Source organism: Patella vulgata, chromosome 6, assembly GCF_932274485.2.
Source record: "Patella vulgata chromosome 6, xgPatVulg1.2, whole genome shotgun sequence".
Lineage (NCBI taxonomy): Eukaryota > Metazoa > Mollusca > Gastropoda > Patellidae > Patella > Patella vulgata.
Window position 1 is genome coordinate 16,804,159 of NC_065884.2, and position 12,189 is coordinate 16,816,347.

Genomic DNA, 12,189 nt, shown 5'->3' on the forward strand with positions numbered 1-12,189 from the left:
AATTGGCAAAAATATCATTTTCAACTTCAAACTCCAACGTTGAGGAAATGGCTGACCATTGTTTTCAATAGGAAAACAAGGGAGGAAATTGTGTTGTCATTTCCTGTGTACATGAGTTTTAAGTGTAAGAATGATACCTATGACCGTATAATAGTGAGTTGATAACCTATTGAGCAAAAGACATAGAAATAATTATGTTTTGATTTCTTAGAAAATATGAAATTCTCGCTTTAACCGTGATCCTTCGTACACTATCTAATCATACTTAAAGATGCATTTTTTATTTGTAACCAGAAAAACTCTTTCCTTATCTTTCCAACTTATTAGTTTGAAAGTCTTAACAAAGGGCCAGGAAAGAAATTAAGAACATACTTTATGAAAAGAAAACTATAAAATATTTAAGACTGGTACTGTTCGCCTCAAAGATGCTTTTGTCTCAAATTGGTCATGGGAATTATTATTATAGATCGTAGTATGTTTTCATTATGATACTAATGAAAGCATGGGCACAATGTTGACAATCTGTAAATTATGACCAACACGGGAATATGACTTGATGTATCAAAACAAGGTTTTAAGATTTTTTTACTGATTGTTAAAGTACAGCTAGAGGATCACCTTGTTTATGTATAATGGTTTGCTTTATCAAACAGAACAAAAGACCAATGACATAACCATCAAGCGAAACACCCCAATGCACCTAGTATACTATTCAAAAAAAGTAGGGGATATTTGATTTTGGGGGCATAATACTAAAATATGCAAATGACTACGAAAAAAGTCACTATAGAACCTAACAGAAGAAACATTTCCAGTTACATGTGACGCCCAAACGCACCAATAGCTACCGCATGGAATGCAGGTGATGCTTGGGATCATCATGGGGGTCCAACCCAAGATTTGCACGACTCTGACTTTGAATGTTACAGTCATTGTGGCATTGAATTCCAGGGTGGAAACATCAGTTTAATTGTTTTAGTGACCAGAAAACAAATTTTGATATGCGTCGGCTTACCCAAAATGAAAGGTTACGTGTCCTTGGCATGCTACAGATCGGCACAACACAGGCGGTTGTGGCGCGGACGATGAATGTTTCTCAGTCTGTCATAAGCAGGCTATGGTCCAGATACACAATCTGTACAGGACAGACCACGCTCAGGTCGACCACTCAAGCCCAGGATCGATTTATCTGTACCTTGGCCTTGAGAAATCGTGTCATCACAGCAAATCAGATCAGCGCTCGTCTTCAAACAGACACTGGTGTGAGAGTGAGTGGCCAGACGATTCGGAATCGACTGCATAGGGGTCACCTTCGCGCCCGACGTCCTCGCGTGATCCCTTGTTTGAGAGATCATCACATTCAGGCAAGACGTCGTTGGTGTAGGGATGGTCAACACAGGGGTAATCGACGCTGGAGCAATGTCATGTTTTCAGATGAGTCAAGGTTCACTGTTGATTTTTTGGACAGACGTAGGAGGGTGTGGCGTCGTCGAAACGAGCGCTTCCTAGACGTTAACGTCATCAGACATGATCGATTTGGGGTGGTTCTGTTATGGTGTGGGGAGGCATCACTGTTGCTGGAAGAACGGCTTTACATGTTGTTGCAGGGCGTGTTACAGGCCAGTACTACCGGGACAACATCTTGGCAGTCCATGTTGTGCCGTTCGCACGACGTCATGGCCGCCGTTTCATCTTCCAGGATGACAACGCAAGATGTCACAGGGCCAGGATCGTTACAGGTTACCTCCAACAACAGAACATCACCACATTACCGTGGCCAGCACTGAGTCCCGACCTCTCCCCCATCGAGCATGTCTGGGACATGCTTGGACAGAGGTTACGTCAACGTCAACAACGTCCTGCCAATGTCCAAGAACTTGCTGCTGCGTTGCAACAGGAATGGGACAATCTGGACCAAAATGACCTTAGACGTCTCATTACGAGTATGCCACGTCGGATCAATGCTTGTTTGGCAAACAGAGGAGGATTTACCCGTTACTGACTTGGTTGTGATGCTGTGGTAACTTTGCTGTTTGACCCCGGGTATCATTTTACCCTTTTAATGGTCAGTCTGTGCCTTACTTAGTGTAACGATCATTTGGAATAAATCGATGAATGTGAACTTCATTTCATTTTGTCATTTGTTTCTTCGTCAGTTTCATTAGGTGACTTTAATAACACTTAAAAATCAAATATCCCCTACTTTTTTTATACGTCCACATTCATAATGTGAACGTATTATGCCGTCGCCCCTGTCTGTGTGTGTGTGTGTGTGTATGTATGTATGTATGTGTGTGTGTGTGTGTGTGTGTGTGTGTGTGTGTGTGTGTGTCTGTGGTTCGCCTACAGGGCGCAATTCTTCATGGATTTTCTTCAAACTTGGTATACTTATTCCTTATACCCCAAGGAAGATCCCTATTGTTTTTGGTGCATGCCCGACCCCCAGGGGCAGAGCCACGCCCATTTCTTGTATTTGTTTGTTTGTCATCTACAGGTCGCATGTCTTGGCTTATCATCTTGAAACTTTGTATATTTATTCCTTTTACCCTAAGGAACATCCCTATTGTTTTTGGTGCATGCCCAACTCCCAGGGGCAGAACCACACCCATTTTCTTTTTTTGTGTGTGTGTTGCTTATAGGCCACAATTCTTAATCAATCGTCTTGAAAAATTTTCATATTTATTTCTTATACCCTAAGGATGACCAAATTTGTATGTGTCTTGTGTTTTGCCTACAGGCAGCAATTCTTAACAGATCCTTTAGAAACTTTCCATACCTATTCCTTATACCCTAAGGATGACCCCTATTGTTTTTTGGTGATTGTCCCACCCCTAGGGATAGAGCCACACCCATTTTTTTGTATTTATCGTCTGCAGGCTGCAATTCTGAATGGATCATCTTGGAACTTTGCATATTTATTCCTTATACCGTAAAGACAGCAACTATTTATTTTGGTGAATGCCCGATCCCCTGGGGCATTGTCACACCCACTTTTTTGCCTTCTTTGCTTCTTGTCATATTACAGCCATTTCATATTTCATTCTCTTCATTTTAAAAAGTACCATATCAATCAAAGCAGGAATGTGGACGTATATTGCAGCGTTAGCAATGCTCTCGTTGAATAGTATATGTTGTGGAAAATCTAGATCATGTATCTTATTGGTTTGTTTACCACACGTTCCTAATCAATAGTGACGCATATAGCCGGATTAAATTTGCTGAACATGTCGCCTGGGTCCTAGCATCTAGCGTCAAAAGAGGGGCATATTCTGGTCATAGTCCACCACACACACCAAATGCAATTTGTATGTCATAGTTATTTATGGTACAAACATATTTTTAGAACTAATTTGGGTCTGCAGCCCAGTCAGTCCACTCCCCCCTCTTTAATCCGGCCCTTGTGAGACAGATTCGACCGTTAGCACCCCCACCCACTCGTTGGAGACATAAGATTTTTAGTTTTTTGTTTATTTCATTTGTTATGTTCGCAAACATTAAAAGTTGAAAGGCAAGAAGCTGTTTTACCAAATAACAACCAATCTTATATGAGTTGATTGCAAATTACACTATAAGCTGGGCTTGCCCCACACTATAACCTAGACTCGCCCCACCCGAACGCTGTCTTCCTGGAATAAGCAATATCTATCTCGACCAATATACAAAGTTCAGTGAACGAATTTGGTAAAATCGTGTAACGACAGAAAATAGATTCACCAAACAAGGTCGTATCAGGTGTTCCCAAAAGAGTAAGCATAACCTTCCTCGTACGCCAACAATGTCATTAAATTAACAGCGGTTTAGTCTTGACCAAACAAATATGAAGCGTTTGAAATGAAATGGGATATAATGCTGCACCTACTGGGATAATTATGACGGGAATACACGCAAGCAGTGTCTTGTGGGGGACATTTTACCCGGACAGTAGCTCTACGGCCCGATCTATTATCGAATTCCAAGTATCATAGTTTCTTTTAGTTCAAGGTCAACGTTCCACCCGAACGACGAGACACTACCAGGTCAGCCGTCCTGTAACGAGGGGGAAATGGGTAGCTACAGATAAAAGCTATGGACCAGACTAATTTTCATTGGCATATAACTGATTATTTCGTTGACAAATGCACTAAATGTAAACATGTCTGAGGAATGTTTCCCTTTAATACAAGCCATGTGTACTTTACAAGGTCTGTCATCGATTAATGCAACGCAAAAGAGAATAAATGAAACAGCGATAATGTTAATCCCGAAATGAAATACACTGTGTTGAGTGGGAATTAAATCCATTTCTTTCTCGTCTTTTCTGTGTACACTTCTCACCAACCTAGGGACGTCTTAACACGAGAAAGATCTAACCAGTGTTTCTTGCAGATTACGTGTATGTGCACTGCTTGGGTTTAATTGTTCTTTAAGCAATAGGGCTCTACAAAACTAATTACTAGTTTTTCAGCTTCAGTAAACAGATTCAAGAAAATTGAAGTAAAGAGGAGTGGGATTGACCTATCTATTCCCATAATTTGTACCTTTTGTTTTGTTGTTGTCGTTGATGAATGTCACAACGACCAGACATCGGACTGTGGGCAGCAAATGATCACATGTGTAAGGAGGCGTTAGTTGACATAACGCTAATAGTTCTATCCCGCATTAGTGTTAAATTCATTGTAGATAATTACAAGTTTTAACTCGAAAAGAGTTACCTCCCATATATATGTTTTAGAACCCCATTCCGATAGAAGTTGTCACGTAGTTTTGGTTCTAACGAGAGAGAGAGAGAGAAATGGGGTTTAACGTTCACTCGACACAAACTAGGTCATTTCGGGACTAACATTTGGTTTAATTTTATTTCAATAATTCGCTTGCGCGTAGGGGTCTTTAGGAGTGGGAGGAAACCGGAGGACCCGGAGAAAACCCACGAGGTTGGACAGGCGACCCTACTCCATGCCACGTACAACCGGGGATTCGAAACCACGCCAGTCGACTCAATGACAGACTTTATGATACAGCGCGCGCACGCTAACCATTCAGCCATCCAACCCCCCCCCCCCCCTGGTTCTAACGAAAATCATGTCTAATTTAGCTGATATTAGTGACGACCATTACCGAGCTATTACAGGTTATGTCAGGAATCCAACATATTTTTATTGGGAATTAATAATTATTAGAATGTGTTTTCCATCAATCTTTATTCAGGTTACAATCATTTGATGTCAACGCCGCCCATGGCAACCATAGAAGCTGCTGTCGGTTGGCCACATATAATTAAGTTCTTTGGTTGAATGTTTACCAACGGTGCATACTTCAAACGCGTTTACCTGCCAGTATAAAGTGCAGCAAGTATAAAGTGGTTCTATATAGCCTTATTTGTGATTTTGAAACCGAAATCCTGAATTTGAGATTTTCCAGATTGGGGGAGGGGGCCAAAAATTGACAGTCCGAAAACTTTCCTGTTTAGATTCCTCGGAGCTGCGCTTCTCACAAAAATTTATGAAAATGAGACGCCCGCAGCCGAAATCCCACTCTGAACCTGAATTCCAGTTCCAATCAGATTACCACGCGGTTTGTTGCACCTGCATTCGCCGGACACCAGAAATTTAACTTCTCGAAAACAATTGGTGAAACAATTAATAATGATGCACCTCCTCCCCACCCACTTTAAAATACAGAGTACTAATCCGGACACGCCCATAACCTGACAAGGTCATAATCAACTCTCTGGGCCATCGGATACTTCAAACACCTATAACCTCGCCAATAAGCAAGTAATTTTACTGAAACTTTTAATATACATTTTGGTATTATCTCTTTTTACACAAGTATACGAAGAAAAGCCAGCTCTTTATCTGAATCTTACATAATACATCTTCAAGGCTATTTAAAGTTCATAAGTACAAGTGACCAACGGTAAGTAAACTGTATATAAGGAATTACGTAAATAAGTTGTTTTCATGACAAAGTAGCATCAGGTTTCTGGCATATGTTTGCATTATTATTTTTAAGATAAACTTAGGATGGCAACTTTAGTATTTGCATTTCGGACTTTTGAATATGCCATGTCTGGGGTAAATTCAAGTTGCTTTCCATTCACTTCAATCTGGACTTAGATTGATTATTTAACATTTAATTAAAAGAACAGAATCGAGAGAGAACGAGGGGGAAGAGAGAGAGATGGGTTGAGCGTCCACTCAACACAAACTAGATCACTTCGGGACTAATACGAGGAAGGACAGGTGACCATACTCCTTGTCATATACAAGCGGGGACAGAAACCACGTCACTTGACTCAATATTAGAGTAAAAACGGAAACGATTGAATGTAAATCAGTTTATATAAATTCATATTACATTATTATATGCGTTGCGACCCATTTGTGTCAATTTCTAGGTCCCAAATATTAGCGATTTAGCTCCTTTAACCGAATTTCTATTACAAAGATTCATCTTTCTCAATATTGTAGTTTGTAATGATTCCTCCTGCGCTAAAATCACATAATAAGACTTCAATTAAAACCAATAATTCCTATATCATACACCACGTTGATTCAATATCCTTTTGATACGCCTTTAGTTAAATTTAGATTATCGAGAACAATGGAGATATTTGTCATGCAAAATTGTTTGTTAAAGACGGATACACTAGGGAAAAGGGCGTTTTTATGGCGAGTGACTGCATTCTGAACATTAGAGACATGCTACCTGCGGAGCTAGCTACCAATTAGTTTTTTAACTTTAGTTACGTTAGTATCGGGAGAGTACGCGTAAGTTCAAAATTTATGAAAACAAAAACTCAACATATATGAAGGGTACGTTTTTAAGGAAAGCTATTAAAAGAAGAGAAAGGTTTGGAAAATAACACATTAAATTTAGATAACTTAGTGTATAGATTTTCGTAAGAAGCACTCTGGCACCAAGCACAGATACCGAGAGCTTGGCGGGGTGTATAAGAATATTAGAATTCCTTAATACATTTAATTACTCAAGAAATCATTTCCACTCTTTGATCTGCCCAAGTCTTTCAGGATGACCACTTCAGTTTCCCCTTAATTGTATTGGATTCCGAAGCTAAACAAAATTCCATTCAAACGCTATGCAATCGTTACTCCCCAAGTTCTGCAAATTCATATTTTAAGAAAGTGTTCTAAGCAATATACAATCGCAAAATATAGCTCGATAAAAGCTACAGTCACGAACACTTTCGAAAAATTCCTCCACTAAAACAGTTGATTTTGTGATACACAACTATTCCACATAGTCTTAAGGATATGATTAATCGTCTTAAAGTAATCACAAAAATTACGAGCGTTTTATTAGAAACGGGAACCGACCGTGAAGTCATCGAACCCATCTTTGAATATCAAAAGCGTGCAATTATCCATAGAATAATCATGATAAATTGCATGGCGGTGTCTTAGGCTTTTTTCAAAAAAAGGGCTTTGCCCGCAGACGAACTACACAAAAATGATTACAAAGTGTATATTATTATAACCTGCAATAGTTTATAAGAAACAATCTGGAGCCAAATACATGTACCGGGAGGGTATTAGAATTCCTTAGTGACAACATATTCGTAACATTTGGCGTTTAAATGTTTTAGAAATACATTGGGATTCCTATGGAAGCTAACGTTTGTTTCTGTATACATACGTCAGAATATATCTATTGACTGAAATAGTGGCTAGATCCTTTAATTCCACTTAAATACCTGTGTATATGGATGAAACAAAACAAATCAAAGGTGCCAGAGCACGTTCATTTTATAACAGGACCCCACTCCTTGGTTCTTTGCAAACTGTTAACTCCGATATTACTGAAACTCATATATTTACTAACTAGTCAAAAGTCTGCATTTCAAACGTCTAATGATCGCCATCACGCTATGTCTGGCTTATATCGTTACAGGTCTATTTGTCATACTCGGTTTTAAATCTAATACGAATGTTGTGATGGTTGTCGCGCATGATGTATAGGGTGTGCTTACATTCATGATAACATTGTACAACTTTATTACGCGAGTAGACGGAAGTCTGCATTTCAAAAGTTTAATGGTCGCTATCACCCTATTCTTGATGGCTATGTCTGTCTGATATTATTACAGACCTATCTTGCTCAGTCATATTGTTTCGGTTTTATCATATTGGTGGTTCTCGCGCTTGAGGTAGAGGAAGCACTTATTCATGCAGAAAACGTTCAAATATGGGAGTAGACGGAAACGGCGTCCTCAGACAAAATTATCGTACCCACAACCATAGAGATACAAATTACCACACGTTTTCTTTCTGTTTTACCAAATAATTTAAAGATGACATTCATACCTTTTATATTTGAAATATTATTATAATAAAACAATTTGCTTTTTGTAATGTATTATAAGTCTAAAACATCGCGTGTGATTCAAATGTTATATAAATAGTCAGTATATAAAATATATACAATCTTTATCAAGTTTATGTTGTAGGCCATGTTACCAATAAATCAAACATTCCTTTCTTTCTGCATCTACATTAGAAACCCATGAATCACAAAAATCATCTTAATATAAAAACAAATATCAATTTGTAAGGTAGCCCTGGGCGGACAAGGGCTGTTTCATATCATATGTCAGATTACTAAATAATTATCATTGATTCTTATTGTTAATAAATTGTCTTTATCCTGGTTATTACCATTTAGTTTTTCAATTGAACAGAAGAACTTCAAACAAATATATAAAGGGCTTTCCAAATTTGTTATGTTAATCTCAGAAACGAAGATAAATGAATTTCTTTCTATAAAGTACACACATCATTATTTAATGAATAAATGTCAGACATAAGCTTTCTGTAAAGAAATTGATTGACATGATGGATGCGAAACGATATACCCATTGGCCTATACCTATAATCGCGATTCCTCTTTGATCTAGAGACAACTATACATGAATTGATGATTGTGGGGAATGGACACCAGATTGACAAGGCGAATTTTCCCTAAAATTATTCTATTACTGTTAAAGACGGGACAAACATAATTAAATTAATGCTTTGTTCGGATTTTTTTTTCATAAATAAAGTAAAATGAAACACATCAATAATTCTGTGCGATTTTTATGTGGTCTATTACATTAGTGTCGGGAGTCGTGCGCGGGACAGTCTATGTGTACTCTTTTCGAAACACCCTTATAACTAATATTACTAAGTTATCCTTGCGTTACCTTACAAACGCTACTTCGTTTGCTCTCTTTCGATATTCCTGGTTGGGATGTTTGAGATTAGACTGGACACCTATGCATGTCGAAATGCTGATTGTATTTAACATAATGCAGATCAGTTGAACCGAATGAGAATTTAACAAGATCATTCTAATGCCTCGTTTCACGTGGGCTATGAATGCCACGAATCGCCCCGATAATTCGTATACGGTTCTTGAAGTTCGGTGCGTATCAATTCGTACCACTTGAGTGACCCATGCGTGAACACTGCCAACGGTGCGTATCAATGCGTCTCGATGTCTTTCTGGTATTCAACATGTTGTATCGTCCACAGCGAGTCGAGGAATGAAGCGCGATTATCCTTGAATTTTTCAAAAATTTGGCACGCATCAATGTTCCTACCAACCCTTCACACACTCCATACATTCTTACCGGAAGACTTTAATCATTGACACGCCGAAGTGTGCGCCATTTCGGGACCGAAAATCGTTAAGTGTCTGTGTGGCATTACACATTTTTATTTTTCGTAGCAGTTCGTAGTTTCTCAAAAACTTTCGTGGCCTTGCCTGTAATAGCTACCTATTTTGTGGAGAGCGTAGTGTATTCGTAACTGAATTCGGCATATGCGTAAGCAATTAGGCATATTCGTAACTCATTCGTAACTGACTCCCTACAAATTCGTAGATGATTCTTTCATTTCGTACCTTTATCGTAACCCTATACCTTGACATTCGGCATATTTTTCATTATCGTTAAGCAAGGCTGACACTTGCACGATTCCGTGGCACGACAGTCGTGCCAGTGCGCAAACTAGTCGTAAACTGGCGTGAAGTGTGCGTATACCCGTCGTGACTGCGTGCCATGTCGGGATGAGGATTTTGAAATGTTCAAAATTTTGGTCACGACAAAATTTAGCGACCGTGAACTCGTAGTGAACTCGTCGGGACTATGCGAGAGGGTGCGTGGCAGTGCGCGCCATGCCACAACTGTCACGAACTGCCACGAATAGTTCACGACAACTGCGCGACAGTGGCGTTCGCGTCTAATGCTGTCTTTAACAAGATTTGATAATTTCGGATTTCGAAAGTGGTGGATGTCTGGAACAAGAGACTAGGAATTGATGTGGATGTCTTATTAGATCTACCCACCCCCCCCCCCTTATTTTTCACATGTACAGTTTGAGGCGTCTTTTGTCTTTTTACTTCCATCTTAATAGATCCGACAGGTCAGTCTGAGTTTCAAAAATGAAACAACTGTGGATGCAGCTCATGGAGCTACTACCATTCTTTCTTGCCAAGGGACAGCACCAGCAGGGGACATGTAGTAATGTGACAGGTAGTCTCGCTGATCCTTTGCATCCTTCTGGGTATGATGGCCGGTTAGAGGCAGCAACCCCTGCAGGTGTCGGTCAGTCCTCCATCCACCAGGGATCAGATCATGTGTGTCCGGATCTTCGCTGTCCACTTCTGAAATTGCGTGTGGGTATCTGATGAGGATGGGGTTGTGCAGAACACAGGCGCACATGCTGATCAGGTTGATAGTGTCGGGGTGCTGATGCATCGTCGTCAAGAAGCAACGGAACCTTTGAGACAAAATTCCAAAGGAATTCTCCACGAATTGTCTCGGGCACGAGACAACCTGTAGCTGTAAATGCGTTCTCGTAGGACCTGTAACCGATGGGAGAATGGTTTCATCATCCAGGTTCGGAGAGATAGGGCACTGGCTGGTCATCATTAGGGAGTGGTTCTGGTTGAGGCACTCCAGCTCTGTTCTCTTCTACAGCATCATGCAGGGAACAGTTACTCCATGTTCCTCCATCCGACGCACCACCCTCTGCCCCAACATCCACATAGAGGAACTTGTAGGTAGCATCTGTCACTGCCATCAGAAAAATGCTGTGGGAGCCCTTGTAGTTGTAGTTGTAAGAGCCAGCATTGGGTGGCTTCTTCATGGCGATGTGCTTGCCGTCCATAGCCCCCAGACAGTTGTGGTAGTTCCATCTGGAGCTGAACCTGGCAGTAACTTCCTTCCACTCCTCTTCAGTTTTGGGGCAGCGCAGCACTTCGTCCTTGTAGACCGCGATGATGGCATTACACACCTCGGGTATGAACTTACAGATGGTACTTGCTTCAACCCTGAAGCTGTACTGCAGACTTGGATAGGAATTTCCAGTGACTAGGAAGCGGAGCTGAACCTGGCAGTAACTTCCTTCCACTCCTCTTCAGTTTTGGGGCAGCGCAGCACTTCGTCCTTGTAGACCGCGATGATGGCTTTACACACCTCGGGTATGAACTTACAGATGGTACTTGCTTCAACCCTGAAGCTGTACTGCAGACTTGGATAGGAATTTCCAGTGTTTAGGAAGCGGAGGGTGACAGCTAGCAAGAGTCCAACTTGAAGCGGTTCCCTCATGAAGGTGGACTGCTTCTGGAGGCGAGGGGTTAACTTCTCAACCAACTCTTGAAACAGGTCAGGTGTGATTCTGAGGTAATTTTTGTAGCCCCTTTGATCTTCCTTGTGGAGTTCAGTCAGTAAACTGTCATACTGTCCAAACTCTTGCCTTCTGGTCAACCATTCCCTGACCAACACTATCCTTTGTGTCTTTCTTCGAGGTGGGGTTGCCTTTTCTTACTCTTCTGCCGCTCTTGAACAATGACTAGAGCAGCTGCCAGGTATAGGCATCTTCTCTTCCCTGCAATGATTGTGTCTCTGACATTCAGCATGTTGTCTCTTCCACAGACAATCCAAAAATGACCAGGGGTTGGGAAGGCCCCCTTTTTATAGGGCGTGCCCAAGTCGGCACGACACCGTCCGAATTGCGCAAACTCGTCGTGCCAATGCGGGAAGTGCGTAAACAATGCGCAAACTATACATGAACTCGTCGTGCCAGTTCGTGTCAATGTGGACAGTGATGGGCACGCATTCGTGAACTCGTCGTGATCTATGCGTGAACTAGTCGTGAACAGTGCGGGAGCCTCCCAGTTTGTGCCCCAAAATGGCACGACTTGCCA